Here is a 20,300-nt window from a genome sequence, read left to right as displayed (position 1 = left end):
TGTAAACACTGGGTTACTGCACCACAGCCCCAAATCCCTCACGGGCCCACTAAGATACTTTTACTGACTGATCCACAATAAGCACTCCCAAAAAGATTCTCAACAAGCTAAACCCTGTTTAGAAAGAATCTGAGGAACCTGTCACTGCAGCAACAAAGGGCTGCAATTGTATGCAAAATCTCCAACACCCTCCTTAGCACCCTGCTAGCTCAAGGACTGTGTGGGGCTTCCGTGCCCTGAACGAGTCCACCCTGGCCACATAACGCAGATGTAATGGTCAAGAAAGCACATAGCGTTATCGAAACTTATCAGATCCACAGCAAAAAGAAAAGCCCACGCTTCTATATTTCTCCTCCTTCTCCATTCACAGAAGGAAGAGACTGAAAACAAGCAGATTTGTGGTTTACATTTACAGTTAATGTGAAAAATGGCTATTTGTGAAATACATCACGTATTGTTTCAAGCTACAAACAACTCGCTCCCACAAAGGAAAGACTTTTGACCTCAGCATGCAACCCCAGTTACAAATAACTTCCTATCTACCAGCGGGCCGCGTTCCCCTGGCACTCAGTCACTCCGCAGCACGGCAGCCACCTTTGTTCTAAGGATGGCAAATTCTACTTAGAAACGCTCTGTAGAAGAGTGATGTTGTCCCCTTTTAACACGATCCGGCCTGCAGCAAAGAGAAGGGAAAGAGGGGATTAGAGAGAGCCCAGAACCTGAGAATAATCTCGTGTTTTCAGAAAGTGTTTCCTGTGGTTGAGCAGGGTTTTGCCCATCATGCAGAGTGCAGGCCGCCTGGTATTACACGTTTCAAAGACCAGAACTGGTCTCAGGCAGGGACAGATTCTCCTTCATCCAGCAAAATCAGCAGCTCAAAAATCATCAGGGACAGAGATGTAGCCAGGAATTGCTCACTGAACTTCAACAGCAAGGCTCGTCACACAATTGGTACGTCTCAGTGCTGCTACCTAGAAGGCTCACCCGGGCAGGTTTCAGACCGCGCGTCACTCGGGTTGCACAGACACACGACACACCCAGCTGTTTCCTTGATTTTGTCTTGGAGTGAATCTCCTCTGCGTCGTCCAGCGCCAAATTCACGTACTCGTCAAAGCCCTAGAAATCGGCAACAGTGGCAATTAGTTCAGCAACAACACGAACCATCGTCAGCTGTGCTGACCCAGGCTGGACAACGAAGACTAATTGTTAGAGAAGCACGATTTCTTTTTTCCCTTGGGCTAGTTTTTCTTGACAAGAAAAAATAGGATTGTGAATGAGGGAAAACAAACTAACGATGTAACGTGGGGTCGTGCTGACACTCACGATGATGCAGCCTTCTATCCGCACGTTCACTTGCTCAGCCACACCTGGATCCTCGAGCTCTGCAGAACGAAGGAGGAGAGTAAATTGGAACACAAACACCGCGAGCAGTTTTGTTCTCTCTCGTGTGTTCAGAAATACCCGCTAACCATAGCCGCTAGAGCTCCCAAACACTCCAAGGAGCAACTCTCAGGGGCAGTTTCAATTAACAGTCTGACATTTTAGAGTCTTATATGACTGGGTGAATACTACACGTTTGCTGAAGGACACGTTTCCAGTCACAAGGGAACACTCCTGCACGCCCGGCTGCACGATCCCACTCCCGTTAACACGAGGGGGAAACGCCGGGCTGCGCAGCAGCTCCTTGTACCCACCAGCACGCCGCACAGCTCTCCATTCCCCACAAACCTGCCCCGAGCAACGGGTGGGAGCCGAAAACTCAGCGAGGGAGATCCCCGGACCCTCCCCGCTCCCCCCACCCCCCCCAAATCCCCATCCCCATCCCCTCCCCGTCCTCTCCCCGCGCTACTCACGCTCTGCAGGTAGCGGAAGATGAGGTTCTGGGGCACTGCGTGAAGGGCTCAGCACGGGGACAAGAGCTCCAGGCCCGGGACAAGGCCTCAAGACAAGGCCTCAAACCCTGCAACGAGGCCCCAGGGCCCTGGGACAAGGCCTCAAGGCCCGGGCCGAGACCCCTGAGGCCCGGGCCGCCCCCCACCCGCTCCCCCGTCGCTCCCAAGCCGCAGGAAGGCTACGATGGGCTGCACCATCACCGTCTGCACCTTCTGGTCCTGCCCGCGGTACGCCATGGCTGCCGCCGCCTCGCTGCTCCCGCCGCCGCCTCGCTGCTCCCGCCGCCCCTGCTGGGCCGCCTCCGGAAGCCCCTGAGGCCGGGCGGAAGCGCGCAAGGGACGCTGGGATGCTGGAGGAGCATGGGGGGCCGCTCTAGCAGGCCGGGAGGACCGCGTCTCTATGGTCGCAGGCAGGAGTCCCTGCGCCTCTATGGTCGCAGGCAGGAGTCCCTGCGCCAGCTTTATTGGTGAGCAGCGAGGCTGGGGGGGGGAGGGGGGCAAGACAGCCTTAAATAAAATACAAATATAAAAAGTGTTATAAATGGCTGTTATAAATCCAAATAGGATTACAATCAAAGTTTACAATTTATTAAACGAATAGAGGCAAGCAAGCAGCGCTGGGTGCGCCGGGAGTCTCTGCTCCCCCAGGACGCACACCTGTTACTTAAGGCGGCTGGTTTTGATGCTCCCAGGCTAATACATATTCATTACTACTTCGAGAAGAGGCAGGGTTATTAGAATTGGTTTCCGGAATCCGAAACCCCTCCCAGGGGCGCCTGCGTATCAGTCTCTGGTGGTCTCTCGGGGCTTGCTCGGGCTGAATGCTGGTTGTCTTCCTCCCAGGCTTTTGTCCTTCAATTGTCCTTCAGCTCCCCCTTCCTCCTCGTTTGGGAGCCTCTGCGCCGGATTTCAGAAACTCTAGCAACATCCCCTGCAGTAGTCAGCACTTTTCCCTAAAAACCCCTTTGTTCTCTTATCACCTAGACCCGGGCCTCGATGTTAACCCTTCAAATCCCTTAGTGACACGAATTGCTGGACCATTCCTTACAAAAGGAAGGATAAAATATGTAGAGGAGCAATGGCACACGCGAAAGCCCAGCGCCGCGGGCCGAGGCAGCGAAGGTTGACGGCAGAACAGTGCTCGGTTTGAACACGGAGAGGGAAAGCGAGGGGAAGGTGGCCGAAGCTGGCCGCAGTCTCTGAGCTCTCCTCCTCCTGATTGTTTTCTCTCAAAGCCATTTCTGTGTGTGTGCGGGCACCCGGAGCCGGCAGAAGTCCCCGTGAAGTCCTTCGGCAGAACGGAGGGCTGCGTGGGCTCCAGTGAGAGAGGGAGTTAGGAGAATCTTATCAAGTAGAGATAGAGCGCTGACGGCATTAAACTAGGATGCTACTTAGTGTCTTTGCTAACTATGGTGCATTGTGCCAATTAACTAAAGCAAGAAGCCTTGGGCCCCCTTACCAAGGTCAGTCTCCTAATAAGAGAGCGAGCCTATCTTAAGAAACTGGGAGAAACTGGTCCTGCAGGTGGACAAGAGCCAAGGAGCAACTGAGTCTGTGCAAAGACAAGAGGTCAACTAGCGGTGACGAGGAAGAGTCATCAATCTTCATGCCCACGACCTCCCGTGCTGCCCAGCGCTGAATAAACATACCTACTTTACAATCTCACTGATTGTGGAGTCCCTTTTCCGCAAGTCGCCAGCAGCAGTTTCTTCCGCAGAGGTTTTCCCAGAGCCGCTTCAAAGCTTCCCTCGCGGAGCTGGGGCGTCGCAGGGGGTCATCAAAGCACGCACGTACACACACACACACACACGCACACACACACACACAGGCGTTGTTGTCCAAACAGAAAGTATTTACAACAAATTCGACAAGCGGTTTTTCTCTGCCAGCAGCAAATGCCTGAGGGCCCCTACAGCTTCACAAATCATAGCACAAAGAGCCTAAAGTTCCTCTAAAATTTAGGGAAATAATTCAAAATAGATCTGCTAGGGGAAAACGATCACTGGCGGCAGGGTACACAATACACCCGAGCCTCAGCTCTCCGCCGCAGAGTCAGTGCCCACGCCCAAGTGCGACGCTGATGGCACCCGAACATTTGCTGTAGCAGGCAGCAGAGCCAGCAGCTCAGGGGAGCAATTTTAAAAACCAGGAGGCACTTAAACCAACCCTTAATTGACCCAGTTACTGCAGGAGAGTCCCGACTACTCGCCCTGGAGTCCTACTGTCACCAGCAAAAAGCACCAACCAAAGCTTGGGGGAACTTTGGTACAGCACAAGAGAAGGGAGTGGGGGTAGCGTAGCCGTATCGCAGAGCTGCTGCTTTTCACACCATTTTATCATCCCTGATAATTGAAAGTAAGGCCGGGTGGGCTGACCCCACCACCACCACTCCTGGCAGCATGTTTGGTCCACAACGCTAGAATAATTATTTTGCTCCCTCCCGCCCCTACAGCTTCATCATCTGAAAAGATTACAGTCAAAACAATGGCATACACAAATAAAAGTCAAGAGTTGACATAGTAACTCCGGGATTTGGGTATCAACTGTCCGAGAAATCAGAACACCCAGGCTTCACAATGTGCCCAACATCGAGCTGTGCCAAGGCGGGGGGGAAGGAAGAAGCTTTCCGTTTAAGCCTTCAGAGCGTCGCTCCATCACTACGTCAATTCACAGCCACCGCAGCGTGCCGATGGACATCTTTCTGTGCCAAAAGAAACAAGTGCTTTGTCCTCTTGATATCAAAGGTAGCCACCTATAGTTACGGAACCATGCACAAGACCTTAACTCTGACCAGCAGGGAAACTTAGGACAACTGAGTGCAGATCCTGCCAATTTCTACCAGTTCCAACTGTGCTTTAAGTCTCATTGCAAAGCCTCAGTTAGAAAAAGGATCACCTCGGGGTATCCAACAAGAAGAAGAGTTGTTTTTTTTTTTGTTTTTTGTTTTTTTTTTAATATACCATAGGACTATGCAGTTCAATCATCAATCATCTTGGAAAGCTCAAGGAGGAGGTCATCCTCATCCTTCCCTGGGTCCAAGTCGAGCTCGGCTTCCAGTATGCCGTCTGAGAGTTCCCAAAGTAGCGTCTCTAAATCCTCGTCTACAGATACGGGCGCGTTGCCTGTGGAACTCAGCCGGCGTGTCCTTGCTTCTTCTAGCTGGGAAGAAGCTGAAGTCGAGCTTGAGAACTCCATTGGCTCCACGGATTCTGCCTGGCTTCCAAGATGTGCTTCAGGTCTTGGCAGAGCAAGGAAGAGAACAATCAGTATATGCCATTTCTTAACGGGAAATCCCTTTTCTGCAAACCGGCTCTTAAAACCGTAGCCAACCCCTCCTGCACTTCAATCTTACCCAGGGATTGTTATTCAATTAACCCAGGGCTACATTTAGAGCCCAATATATTAGCAGGTACATTTTTCAGTTTGGGGGTTTCTCTGTGAAGCCAGAGCACCTGGAGTCTAGCAAAGATGGTTCAATTGTTGTAGCAAGAGGCACTTTGCCACCTTGCTTAATTTTCCTGTAAAAATGTTAAGAAGTCTCCATCTGCAAATATCTGTTTGCTAAGTTAGTCATTTTTCCCACGGCACACTCAGCAGAGTTTGCTCCCCACTACAGGAAGCTGATCTGCAGCCATCACTTCCCTCTGCTCTCCCTGCACTCTTGTCACCTTGTATGTTTGTTCGGGTGGCATTCTTGAGGACCAAAAGGCAGAGGACACTACTCATCATTTATCACCTCACGAGGAAGTAGGAGAACTTCACCTCATCCTCATTTAGGTATTCAGACAGAGCAAGAAGTCACTGGAAAGCTGTACCGACTTGCAGCATTTAAAGAAAGTAAGTCTAATTAAGCATTCCTGCTAGCTGCTAGAAAGTCATTTCACGTGACTTATTCCTCTGATGGATTTGGGCTTTAATTATCTCAGAACCCTCCTTTTTTCCCCACGTGTGACAGAACTTATGTTTCACTGGGGATATACACCGATTGAGAAAAAGAACAAGTTGTGGTCATCACCTGTTTTGGGGATTTTCTTCAAGTCTGGTGGCTGGGACGTGCTCCAGCGTGGCTGGAACAGCCTAGAAAGCAGCAAAACAGTATTTAGGACTCATGGGTAAAAGATTCCTTACTAGCTTTTTCCTCCATGCTGCTTCTCCTCTGGCATTGCGGAGCCTTAGCCAAAATACAAAACCAAGGTGCTCCTGAAGAAAGTTAATATTCACTTGGAGGTTACTAATGATCTTGTGTCTTTTAAGAACACAGCATTAATGGACAAAATCCTCCACACCAGAGAAATCACAGAATCACAGAGGACTAAGTAAATAGTGCCATTAATCTAATAAATATGGAAGGGTACTACAAGAATTCTGTAGGCAGCTACTGGATTTAAAAGGAAACAGAAAGCCTGTAGAACTTTTGAGTTTTCCATCTTTTCTCCTAGAGGAGGGTGTAAATTTTACAAGGGATCCATTTCTGCATTAGCCCCTGTCCTTACCATAGCTGCTTTTTTGGCTGGAGGTCCCATTGTGTCAGCGTCAGAGGCAGTCCGTGGCTTCACAGCTGCTACAGCAGAGGGAAAACTGCCAGGTGCCTTACGTTTCAGTGCCTTCTTCTTGGGGGAAGCGACTTTCCCATCCCAAGGCTTCGCAAACATGTTAAAGTTGGCTAGAGTAAAAGGAAGAGAGAACTGATACAGTCTTGCTCTGCCTCATGAAAAATCCACGTTCTCTTCCTCATTTCCACGGCCCGTCTACACAGTTAACTGTATTTGGCCAGCAGAATTACACTGCCATTGCCTGGATTCTCAGCAATATCTTCCACATAGTAAACTCCGTCTACCAACAATCCATACAAAGGAACAAAGGAACTGAATAGCTACAGTAAATCATAATCCAGGACGAGGGAAACTCAGACACAGAGCGATCCCAAGTGCAAGCAATACTCTAAGACGTTGTATGAAGTCTAGTAAGATTCACAAATGTTGACAGCTTTTGTATTTAAAGTCTTGCTCCCTCTAGGAAAGGAAAAGCAGCAGGTATAGTAAGACAAGAGAGTGTATGCAACTGTTGTACCAGCTTCCTCTCCCCTGCAGTGATGTCCCACAAAATCTATTAAGTTGTTCTACAAAATCCAAATTTGTAGAGTCATATTCTAGTCTCCCATTCCTGACCTAACATCTGGCTGGCAGGAGAAGAAACGAAAGAAAGCTCGGTACTTGTTTTCTTTGTGTGTTTATTTCCTCGTGTCCCATGAGACAGAGAGAAACGCTACAATGTGCAGCGCATGCAGCCTTTAAGCCCTCCTTATCTCCCTCACACAATCTCATTTTACAAAGTTGATATAATCTTAACAACGAGGCCTTTGATCCTCTGTCATTTTTGACAGAAACTGGCCCCCCACATTAAGACGCTGATGCATGCTTTACAAACACATACACGTGTCAAGTTAAGCAACACATGCCAAAGAGGAAGGTGAACTTGAACTCAACGCAGGGAGGACTTCATACCATAAACAGATGGCAGAAAAAAACAGAATACCAAAATTAGACTAAAAAGCCCCTCAATGTGTTAATTTTCTAGTGGGAAATACAGAATACCATCACGTAATTAACGAAAACAGACATGGTTGCATGTTCTGGCCCTTCTTTGCCTTTGAACTTTGTAGCCTTAAACTCTTTTATCCTCTGCATTGAAGGAAAAAGCAAAGCAGATCCTGAGCAAACGGAACTTGCTCAATATGGGAAGCACCTCACCGGGGCAGGTATTAAAGCATCTTATTACCTGATAGCTTTGTGTTCCATAACGATTTCTGCCCGGCTGGGGCAGGTCCAGGTTGTGCTGGGGGAGCTGGCACATTTCCTCCACTCTGCTGCATCCGCAGAGCTTTCTCGCGCTTTATTTCTTCCAGGGTTTTAACACGCACTTCTCCTTCTGGCTTGGCTTTACCTGCCGGCTCCTTCGACTGCACTTTGCTGGGCCCGGAAAGAGTGAGCACGCTCTGCTTCTTGGGCTCACCCTCAATTTTTGCCCCTGCGCTGGGATCTTTGGTTTTACCATGCCATTCAGCCTGGGCTTTGGCTTGACATTCTCGTCTCTGAAGAGCTCTCTCACGACGGATTTCCTCCAGTGTTTTCACATGGATCTCTCCCTTTGGCTTAGCAGCCTTCCCTGTCATCATCAAGAAATGAGAAGCACCAACATTTAAAGAGAGTCCAACAATAGTTTAAGTCTCCAAAATTTGTCACAGTACTAAGGAAAACTAAGCCTGAGCGTTCCCAATAACGCATCTTAGGACAATAGCCTAACATTCTCCTCCTCCTCTGAGCCACTTGTTGTATTTTGAAGACCAGCCCTATCCAGAGAGAGTTGCTACACAGAAATGCTAGTTTACTTGATTACTTTTTCAGACTGCATTTCAAATTCCTGCTCCCGGCAGTGGCTCTATTCTAATTGTATATGATGGTTCACAGAAGCAGCTTAAAACCTTGACAAGGCACAAGCGGAAAATAAACACACACCTAGAGGCAGATTTCTGATAGTGGCTGTCAGAAGAGCTTCAGCACTCGAGCAAGAGGAACCAGTTCTTTGTTTTCATTTGAATTCCTTTTTAGGGCTGTATGAAAACGGTCTAAGTTCACGGAAAGGAAGAAGGAGAAAGTATATTTAATAGCCAGTTGTTACCTTTCGCAGTACTAGTCCGTTGAGAAGGTAATCCTAGCCTCTCCTTCACAGACTTGGGAACTTGAACTGCAAAACAGAAAAAGACCAAATTAGGGAGGCTGCATAAACGTCAACTTTGTGTTCACATTCGAAAACAAGGCAGGAAAGGTAACTTTGAATCCCGGTGATTAAGACCTCAGCCAACATGCAAAAAGAAACATCGCAGGAAAAGGACAAACAGAAAGCCTAAATACAAAACCCGTGAATCACATCCAGATGCCTGTTTAGTAGCTGTACCTCTCTTTGGTGCTTTGTCAGCATTTCCCGGAACCTCCACCTTCTTCCCCAGCCTTTCAGCAAGGCTGCGCTTCACCGGAAGGGTGCTTACATCAGCTTCAGACAGAGAAAACAAGGAATATTTTAAGAACATTTCTTTGCAGGAAGATTTGAGAACAGTCAACCACAAGCTTCTATTTTTCAAGCATATTTTCATAAAATTGCCTTTCAGCTGCTAAATGGTTTTTTTGCCATTTCTGCAGTCAACACAGATCTCCACTGCAATGCATTTTCCTCTCATACGTCAAAAATACTCTTCAATGCAGTCATATAGAGAAGGCGGCACCTAAATAACAGCTCATAAAAAGTTCTTACCCACGGAGGCTTTCCGTTTTCCTTGTTTCTCAGCAAGATCTAGTCGAACCACAGGTTCCTCCCCTAAAACAAAAGTAAAATTTTTCTATTTCATAGAAACCAGTAGCCAATAGAAATAGTATACTGTTAGCCCATGTCCAAAAAGAACCCAGCAAGGCACTGTTTTGACAGCTAAACCACACAAACTCATATTTCAACTATAATTAACTTAGAAAAAGTATCCACAGTCTCAGTGTTTGCCTCAAATTCCAGCTGAATGTAGTCGAGAATGAATCTGAGTCTGCTTGACAGCTATACTTTGTGCAGAACAGAGCTGCATAAGCAAGCAGAATATTATTAGGTACAAATGCTGAGAAATATTCCTTTCTAAGGTGAATGTCTATGAGTAGAAGTACTTCTTCACTTCTTTCCCTTTCAAAGGAATTTGCACAACTCTAAACAATATAATTTATACACAGACTCCTATCGCACTACTGTCCACACGTGCCACTGTCAGCCTCTTTAAAGCTTCAGAAATTGCTTCTTACATAGCACTGTCCTCTAGAGCTCTTTCTTCTCGTTACTCTCCTGTTTTTCAGTTATCCCCCTATTTGCATACTGACACATTTTTTTCTTTCTCCTGCTACTGCACTTAACCTGAGCACCAAAGCTTTCCAGTACAACCAGGGACTTTCAGCATAAAAGCATGTTTTGAACAGAAGGTGGCAGCACCAGGAGGCTAACAGGGGTGAATTGCCTTCCTTCTTGCTTAACCTTCCAGTTTAGGAGTAATGAAATCAAAACAAAAGCATGAATTATTACCTTCCTCTGTAGACAGTGTCACAGTTCTCACCACTGTCCGGACATTTTCCTTTTCCGGAGCAGGAAAAATCATAGAATCGACGGGAGGAAGAGAAGATCTTGAAGGACCTTCTGCTCAGAGCAAGCAAAACATAAGGAAGTTTACCAAACAGAAAAAACTATCACGAAGAACAAAAAACTTTAATTATTCATTACTGTCAAACATACAGTGACCAGAGCATGCAAATAAGAGAGGTGACTAGTTTGCCTCTGGTTGCCCTTGGAATTCCCATCTAGAATACCAGCTGGCTGAGAATCAGGTTGCTCGATGCCCCCAGCTAAACATGGAAGTCTATCCCTCAAGCAGCTCCCAGCCACCATCACCTGCCATTCTGAAGCCAATCAAATTTCACTTCTTTGGCAAAATAGTTGGATTCACCAAAGCATAGCCAGCTACCCGGTATTACTGGAAGAGTTTTTTTTTGAAAGAAAAATCATCACACAGGATGAAGGTGAACAGGGTAAGGAAGCAGGGAATATTAACTCACCACCGTGTCTCTTAGTTTTTTCCTTCATTTTCTGCAATTTGATTTCTTCAAGTGTTTTTATTCCAAAATTCAGACCGTCCTCTGAAAACAGAAAACAGTTAATGAGACTAAGGCTTAGAGGCACTCACTGAGGACCACAGATCCTCAGGCTTCTTAGTGCTCAGGAACTTTCAGAAGTATTTAGAATAAAGCCTGTCAACACTCCTCACAAGTGAAACAACCATAGAATCAATGGCATTTTGCCCCTCCTTTCACCCTTCAGGGTAAAAACTGTAGTTTTAATTTTAATCCATTTACGTGATATTAGATCCCTCTATCGTTAGGTATGGCTTTCAACAGTGGTTGCCAGGCTGCACGTGCAGCCATTTAAACTCCATGCTGTGACCCTGTTTTGTTCTCCAAAAGGAAAGAAAAGGAGTTCAACTTTCTGACCCAATGGGCACATGATGGTATCAGGGAGAAATGAGATCATGGAAATAACCGAGTCCATTCAGCACCCCTACATTCTGTTGTGTTTTTACGCCACATTGCTTTTGAGTTAATTGTCAAGTTCTCCTTCCGATTTATCCTACTACAGGTGCTGGAATACCTTGTTTAGCAGTAGTAGCACTGGCTTTCCGAGTGGAAATCATCCGTAATCCATTTTGGCCTTCCTCAGCTGGTTGCTGGACGGGAGATTTAGTTTCTTCTCCTTCCGCAGAAAGCTGGTCTGAAGGGGAAAAATCTATTCAGTTATGCATAGGCCAGATTGTTCGTGATTATGTAGCTCATGCAATGACACTTCAGTCCATGGTTCCTATAAAAAAGTTGTGGTTTTTTTTTTTTTTTTTTTTTTTTTTTTAATACAGCTACACTGACCTGATGAACTCGTAAGTAGACTACCCTAGGACAAAACATCTAGGACTCTAGATTCTCTCTGCAGCTTTAACTACTACACAACATATTACTCTTCAGACAAAAAAAAAGGAATTTCCTTCCTAGTTTCACATAGAGCTTTACACAACAGACCAGCTAAAGCCAAGAGTGGTTCTAAGCTTTCCTCCAACATTTCAGGTTCTGTCCACTGACTGCCAGACAAAGCCACCAGTGACCTGAGCGGACTGCCTGCCCTATCGCTAGTCAGACCTCAGGTCATCTGTGATTTATACATTCATTTACAGCACAAATTCCTTCCAAGAACCAAAGACTTACACAATCATTTACAGCACAAATTCCTTCCAAGAACCAAACCATGCTCACCATCATCATCTTCATCATCATCTGCAGCATTGATTACAACTGGAGGGTGTGTAGGGCTTGGGACATTTTCCGAGTTTTCCACTTTCATCACCCGCCTTAGCTATGGAGAGGGATTGGACTGGACAGAAAGTTTGTTTTGCTGCAGTGACATCTGAGCCACTTTCAAATCATCGTCCGCGGACTCAGGCGGACTTGGCAGTGTAGCTAGAGGAAGAGGAGGATCATCAGTAATATGGCAGTTTAAAACTTTGACCACAATGCACGAAGATGGTAGCTAAGGCAGATAACCTGCACAGGCAATGAATGCAGCATCTCCTTTTGCCCATCCCGCCACTGTTTACACCGTGAACAATGACTTGCCTTCAAACAACAACACATCTCCCTACCACCCAGCAGAAGACGAAACAACAGAAAGCAAACTGCAAGGCAAATATCACACAAAGCAGAGAGAAGCTGAGCATGAAAGCAGAAAACAAATACCAGCAGTACAGCAGCAGTACACTCGGTTTAGCTGACCACCTAGGACTGCAGACCTTTTCCTGCACTCACAAATGAACGGTTACCTGATGTCTCCTACACTATTGGCACCCACTAAGTAATATGCAAAATTAATTCTTCAATACTTAAAGAAAAAGGACCTAAACTCACTCTTGCTTGGTGGTAAGAAGACGCCATCGATGTAACGTCCCTTTGCGTGATGAAAAGCACAGTTGGCTTTCTGACAGCCTACTGGCTGCTTCTGCCAGTAGCAGGGAATCTCAGCGCGCTTTTTCTGAAGACAGAAAGAAAGACAAGCTCGTGATAACATGCACCTAAGGTTTGCAAAGAGATGCACAGTTCCAGGTCACGACAGCGATAGGGCTGTCACAATACAGTGCTGAAACATCATTCCAAAGGTCAGTTTATCACGGAAGTATAGTATTTCCGGGCATATTCACAAAGTTTGCAGAAGCTGTAACCACTATGCACGTTTAGCCTTGTCATCATTCAGTTTGAGAAGACAGGCACTCTCAGACATCAGTTTAGGGTGGGTTAAACTAATACACCTAGGATTATACTAGGATTATTCGGAGGGAAAAAGAACATCTTAAATTGCCTACGTTAACTCTATCCAGAACTACTTCTCGGAGACTTCGTTCTTCTGCACCTTTAACTTTCCCCACTGCTTCCTAGCCCAGGCAGCTAGAACAGCATTATCTGAAGGACTCCGGGACACAAGAGACCTGATAGATCATTCTCAACCTGCTCTCAGGAGGCTAGTACAGCCTGTTTATTACCCCCCTGCTCCAGCAGGTTTTAGCAGTCTAGTTAGCGGTTATTCTGCATCTGTTGAGAAAATACTGTCGGCGTCTAATAAAAGAAAATCTTGCTAAGACATACCTAAGGCATTGATTTTATTTCCCTCTCCTTCCTCCCACCCCCTCCCCTGCTAACAGAAACCAGTGTAATTCCAAAGCAAAGGACTCTGTCCTGCAAAAGCACAATCAGCACACCTACAGCACTGAAAAATGCTTTTGTTGATTTATTTTGAGAACACATCTTTAGGCACTCACATCGATTTCCATGTGTCTGAATCGGCAGACATTCCTGAAACAACGACCCTCCTGCCACAGCGTGCAGACTGTCTCGTTCCCCAGAGCAGCTTCACAGTGGCGGAAGGAACAGTTGTCTCCCTGTAACCAAAAGGAAACCAACAAGGAAAATATAGTACAGCCTCAAAAACGTCCATGCTACTGCTTCAGGTTGCTACGATTGAATTCAGAATCTATCTGGTTATCACGTTAACCAAAGACCAGTGTGCCTCCTCCTCCTACTCTACCCCTTCCTGAAAAAAATGAAAAAAAAAAAAAACAACAAAAAAACAAAGCAAAGCAAAGCAAAAGAAACCCAGCCATACCTTGGTACAGGTAGAATAGAAATAGAAGTAGCAATCGTCTCCTTGTTTAGACATGCCGACAAGTTCTGATAACAAGCTCGGGTTCTCTCCACAGGGACTTCCTCTGCTCTTGGAGAGAGCTGTCTTCACCCTTGCTTGGGCTGAAAGTCTTCCACTGGCTTGTGATCAGTGAAATCTTCTTTTTAAAAGTAACCCTAAAGAAAGTACCAACAAGTGAAAAATAATGAGTAACAAGCATTTTTCCAGCTTTCTTCTGTTCATCAAATTAGTCTCTTGAGGAGAGCAATGCCTTGAAATCAGCTGTTACGGGAACTAACACAATATTAAACTAAAGTTCTGTAAAGCTGCCAGGAGCTTTGTCAGCAAGTGTTCTCTTCCACGTCCTCAATAATATGCCTTGGAGCACATCCGGAAGCCTGAAAATGGAGTCACTTCTTCAAAAACCACCTGATCATACATGCAAGGCAATGATCAACTATGGCTACGAGTAACTTCTACAGAACGCAGTATGACGCATTAAATAGCACGTTCCAGTCACTGTGGGTCTTCGAGTTCACCTACCTGGACAACCTCAGCAAAGTTATCGATCTTCAAAGACTTCCAGTTAACTTCTCCTGGAGGCCGAACCAACACTGAATCCGTGAATTAATGATAAAGGGGTAGGAAGAATTTGCCTCCTCACTTTGCCAAGGGAGCCTCTCATCCACAATTCAAACATAGGATGTGCTTTTAAACAGCTTATAACTAATGGAGGAAGCAAGTCCATCTGAACACTCTCTCAGACTGGAGACAGCCAGGGTTAGTTAGCTCTTCAAAAAATAAAAACCAACAAAAAAAAACACAAAACAAAACAAAAACAAAAAAAACCCAGTGCATATAGAGATGAACTCGTGATTCAAAGTGGCTGCAAAAATGAGGCTCCATCTTCCACAGCCAGAAAATTTGACTTTTTTTTTTTTTTTAATTCAAAATTCAGTATGTTCCAATCTCTGGTCTTCAAGATTTCTTCACCTATTAAGAAAACACTAAAACCTTTCCCCGTCTTAATTACCTGTACAGCAAAAAACACACCAGTGCACAGAAATACACAAATGTGCATACGCATACACACATATGTGTTTAGACACACACACACGAGGAGTGAGTGATAGAAAGTTAGCGAGAGCGACAGTGGAAATCAGAAGTTTTGCCTTTTTGACACAGAGAGCGCGTAAAAACTCTCTCATTTTGAGGGAACTAGAAAAAAATGGAGGATCTACCAAATATTTTGATGAGTATGCCTTCGAGGCCAATGCTTTATACCATGAGTGATCTGGGGGCCAGCACACAAATATGCATACATATGTATCACACAGTATCACGGATTTCTAGGTTGGAAGAGACCTCAAGATCATCGAGTCCAACCTCCGACCTAACACTAAGTACTCCACTAAACCATATCGCTAAGCTCTACATCTAAACGTCTTTTAAAGACCTCCAGGGATGGTGACTCCACCACCTCCCTGGGCAGCCCGTTCCAATGCTTAATAACCCTTTCGGTAAAGAAGTACTTCCTAACATCCAACCTAAAACTCCCCTGTCGCAACTTTCGCCCATTCCCCCTCGTCCTGTCACCAGGCACGTAGGAGAACAGACCAACCCCCACCTCTTTACAGCCTCCTTTAAGGTAACTGTAGAGAGCGATAAGGTCGCCCCTGAGCCTCCTCTTCTCCAGGCTGAACAAGCCCAGCTCCCTCAGCCGCTCCTCGTAAGACTTGTTCTCCAGACCCCTCACCAGCTTGGTCGCCCTTCTCTGGACTCGCTCGAGCACGTCCATGTCCTTCCTGTAGCGAGGGGCCCAAAACTGAACACAGTACTCAAGGTGCGGCCTCACCAGAGCCGAGTACAGGGGCACAATCACTTCCCTAGACCTGCTGGCCACACTGCTTCTTATACAGGCCAGGATGCTGTTGGCCTTCTTGGCCACCTGGGCACACTGCTGGCTCATATTCAGCCGACTGTCAACCAACACTCCCAGGTCCTTCTCGGCCAGGCAGCTTTCCAGCCACTCATCTCCCAGCCTGTAGCTCTGCTTGGGGTTGTTGCGCCCCAGGTGCAGGACCCGGCACTTGGCCTTGTTGATCTTCATACAGTTGACCTCAGCCCATCGCTCCAGCCTATCCAGATCAAATATGTACATGCATACAGGATAAACATATCTATACATACAAGCGTGCACAGTATATGTCGTATGGTATCCATATCGAGAACAACTCGTAGCCCTGATCAGACACGTAGAGTTGCAATCAATTAACAGCAGGAAGACAGCAGATCAAGGATACAGCAAGCTTTGAGAGGCAGGGCAATGCTCACTTTGCCAGTGGCATGGCTGCATGATACCAAGAATTTTGAATTAGTTTGATTTTTTGGAAGCAATTTGTTTTCTTTCTGCGCTGTAGCAAATACCACAGGTTTGCCATCACGTGCTGTTCCCTAATCCATATATCCATCATCATCCATTGCTGCAAGATCATGAAAGGTTAGAAAAGATGACTTAGGTCCAATTTAACAGCCAATGATTTTTCAATGACCAGAGCTGCAACAGATTTTATTTAGCCACAAGCAGGTTTTTTTTTTCTGATGTGAAGTCAGATATTTTGATTTTTTTTTAAGACACTAAATGTCATAAAACCTGCAACCAGACCAGATAAAGTTCAAATTAGAGTGATTCTGAAGCCTTTCATTAAAATGCTGCACATTTCTGTGCAAATTATTTCTGACTCTTCTGGACAAAAGCGGATGAAATAGTTCTTACAAATTAATAATAAAAGGTTGGAACCTTTTACTCACACAAACACTAGTGAATTTTCCAGGAAGTATTATTTTGGCAGGGAATTTTCCCAAATCTAAAGTAAAGAGGGGAAAAGTTGGGTTCCCGTATTAGTTGTTGGTTTTGACTGCTTGACAAAGGGAATAAAAACAGTAGTTAAGTGCAAGGTTTCCTTCTCTTCTTTAGTATTGAGAGGAATCGTCACTTCTGACCTTTAGCACCTTCAGAAACACACTTAGTGCCATGCAGATTCCTCTGCATCTACTTCTAAAAATTACTGGTGCTCCTTAGCATGGAAGTTGGACTTGAAATCTTTCCCAGATTGAGCTCTTTTGAATGCCCAAGGAGCTCATCATTTTGCTTGTTGCCTTCCATTTTCCTGAACAGACCCAGAACACTGTTCAGGATATGAATGGATCTGGTCTAAGGAATGGGAAGAAAGCAAAAACCAAGGATACCTCACAGCCCTAAATGCCATAAAAAGCAGTCTCATTTTAAAAAAGATCTCCAAAGCTTTTTTTTTTTTTTTTAAACTGACATCTGCCAATATGGCGATCCAAGTGCTGAACAGAAACCAACTGAACTAGCCCCTGAAAGCCTGAATAAAAATGAGTAACTCTGGTGCACTCAGCAGGTCTGTAATAGAAGTTGGCAAGATTTTTAGATTTCTTTTTTCTCCAGGGTGCTAGTAAAGTTTTTGCGTTACGAGATTTTGAACTCTTTTTGTACAAAAGAATTACAGATGCACTACAGTCACGGTAGCTGGGGGTCTGGAAATACATGCCAACAAGTGTCATAAACTTTGCCTTTGCTGAAGGAAGATAACTAGTCCAAAGAAAACCTGCCTAGTTTGTTTTACAGGCTTGTCTTTCTCAGTATGGAACAAACTGACCTCCCTGGTCTAACTTTCCAGTTGGCTATTCTGCCTTTGTCCTGGAGAGAAGAGCAAGAAGGGAACAAAATATTTTTGCACTCCAAAAAATGCATTAGGGAAGGATTATCACACCTACCTAAGGGTAATTTCTTGTTTGTTTATAAAGCACAAAGTCTTTCTCTTGGACAGTCTCTGTTGCTGGCCTGTTTTGTGCCTTCCCTTTATAATAAAGGTATTAAAGATGCTTACCCCGTTTTGGTGGTTTTTTTTTTTTTTTAGAACAGTGTAAGCGGACAGTCGGATGACAAGCAAGAAAGAACAGCATAAACTCCTTGTTGTGACCCTGCTTTTTAATCACCCAGCATCAGCCTTGCTGCAAAACAGTCTCCGCTGATTTACCTGCTTGTTAAAGCACCCCACAGGCTGCAAGTGTTGTGTGCTAGGTGTCAAATTATATTTAACGGTGCATAGGTAAACCATTCATCTTCCCATGGTCAAAGCACAGAACAGCCTCCTGCTAACACAGCTCATCCTTGCTGTAACTGCTTTTAAACCTATTTGTTGGTAAGAAAAGAGCTCAGTACACCACCTTCACAGGGCAAAAATTCACATGGAAGAGCAGAAAAACCCAGAAGTGCTTCCTGAACTTCACGTTACCAACAGCACCATCGGATTTAGATCCTTGCCTGGCATCCAGGATGCACGGCCTGCAAGCACTGCTGCGATGTGGAAGTGCCAAGGCAGGTTTTTGGCCTGCCCTAAAACACTTTTTTTTTTTTTTTTTCTTTTACAAACGATACAAAGAGTGTGCCAGCTATGCTGTAATGCCCGTGTGCCAGGTCAATAGAGGATATCCAAACAACAGAGGCGCTTCTCCTAATTTCTGGCGTGAAAACACTTTCACAGCATTCTTTTCACGAAGAAACCCCTCTCTATCTTCTCCAATGCTCCAGGACCTGCTGCAGCTGCAGCGGCTGCGCTGGTACCAGCCGCATCTTTGACAAATCTTTTCAACGGTTCTGCTTTACCTCGGCACAGTTGAGGTCACTCCTCTTCCTCTTCCAGCTGAGGAAGCAGCTTGCGGGCTCTGCCACACGGTCGGTGCAGAAGCGAAAGCTGGGAACACAGCAGTCAAACTCTCACTGCTAACGAAGCCACCAGGGCAGAGGGCTGACACAGACCCGCCAGAGGCGAACCGTACCCGCTCTCCCTCCCGGCTGCGAGGCTCGCCACAGCAGCCCCGACCCGAAGCGCTCACAATGCTTTGCTTGGTGATGTCACCGATGAGTCAGAGTCCCCAGATGAGCATCTGCCTTGCCACTCTTTAATGTTGGTGTTGTTTTTTGGTTGGTTGCTTGCTTGCTTTTGAAACTTATGTAGGTTATGGTAAACCTTCAGGTAAACCACAGATCAATGGGGAAGAAGTCCCACACGAGGGAAGGCCGTGCATTTCTTCCAGGCAATGGCGCATTCTTTAACATGCTGCATTCGACAAAGAAGCTCTCTCCATTTTGCGCAGTGGCAACAGGCACGACTGCAACACACGCACGTGTAGGCAGCACCTGCAGGTCCCAAACCGTTAACCAATTTTTAGATAGCACCAATTTTTTATGTAGTTGCTTTCCCTTCATCCATAACCCCTTTTTTCCTTTCTTTATATCGGGTGGCTCTCCTCCATTGTTCTGTCATTTTACTCCCCAGTGTCTGAGCAGGCACTGGGAATCGTTTCCAGAGGAAGGGTACTGCTGAAGCTACAACATTTACTCTCAGGGAAAAGAGAGTATGTGAAAGAATACATACTTCCTTTCTTTTTCCTGTTTTTTGTTTTTTTAAAATCTCTGAAATCAACGCTGCGGCCTGGCAGCAAATAACTATGGGAGTAATGATGATTCCTCATCCTCACCGTAACGTTGTAGTTAATGTCATAAAGAAGCAATTTCCCCAGGCAGTGGCCATTTGAGATGGGAAGGGGCAGTAAGAGGAAGTTTTCCTTAGACTAGCTCTTCCCCCAGAACACCTCGCCATCCAGCAACAAATTCAATTCACCTGCTCCGCCTGATCAGTCAAACGCGCGTCCGACTCCAGCACACGTCACAGCGGTGGTTCTGACGTGGTTTGAGAATCACCTATCCGCAGAATATCTCGGGTTTGTACACTCAAATAACGCAGTCTTTTCCAAATAAGGCCCAGAGCTCACACTCCGAGTGCAGCCTAACAGCACCAGAGGGCCGGTAGGCTAAACATTCCCATCCTGGCAACAGGACTGACCCGGGCAACAGTAAGCATCCCTTCTGCACTTTCGTCGTGAACATCAACATAAGGAAACAGAGACCTCCTCGATCCAAGTTTGAAGAAACAAACACAAAGGTCACCCAAGCGGGTTGTTTTCAGCAAACTAACGGAGAAATTAAGGTGACAACCGCGTGCATCCAGAGTTAGTCAGATCCCGAAGGCAGTTCCTTTGGGAAACGCAGGAGCAGCGCGCCAGATGACGGCTACCTTACAGCGCACCCCTCAGAGGCACTGCTACGAAAGGAAGGCAGAAGGTTGGAACTCAAAATAACTCGCAAGGCGCCCGTTAAGGGGGAAGCTTTAATTTCCTGAGCAGAACCTCCCCCCTGAAGGCAGCCCAGGGACTCTTTGCTTCCCTAGGGAGACGGCAGGGACGGGGCAGGGCGGTGGGACGGAGGGGCACAGGGCCAGATGGACGGCCAGACGGCCGGATGGATGGACAGACGGCCAGACGGACGGCCAGACGGCCCAAAAGGCCTGAGCAAGGGCTGAGGAGCGGGAGGGAAGGGCAGGGCGAGGGGAAGGGGAAGGGCGGCCCTGGGCCTGACAGGGCACCTTGGGCCTAACCCCGGGCAGCAGCTCCCCATCTCACAGGGCCCGCGGGGGGCTGCCTGTAACAGGAGATGCGGGCAGGTAAATTTTACAAGCACTGCATCACAAA

At 46.3% G+C, this 20,300-nt stretch overlaps 1 pseudogene across 1 annotated transcript; it reads right to left on the bottom strand.

Annotated features, from left to right (window-relative positions):
* Nucleotides 1-408: 408 nt before the first annotated feature.
* On the bottom strand, nt 409-14,703 carry LOC308200493 (zinc finger CCCH domain-containing protein 11A-like; annotated as a pseudogene). Its single transcript has 8 exons — nt 13,665-14,703; nt 13,321-13,440; nt 12,416-12,539; nt 11,727-11,971; nt 8,528-8,676; nt 8,374-8,407; nt 7,657-8,109; nt 409-5,234 (listed from the first exon to the last, which is right to left on the bottom strand). The product of its transcript is annotated as a zinc finger CCCH domain-containing protein 11A-like (transcript).
* Nucleotides 14,704-20,300: the final 5,597 nt, after the last annotated feature.

The sequence above is a fragment of the Anser brachyrhynchus genome, assembly GCF_964034855.1.
Source record: "Anser brachyrhynchus genome assembly, chromosome: 10".
In the NCBI taxonomy this organism is placed as follows: Eukaryota; Metazoa; Chordata; class Aves; order Anseriformes; family Anatidae; genus Anser; species Anser brachyrhynchus.
This window is presented reverse-complemented; position numbering and strand designations above follow the sequence as displayed.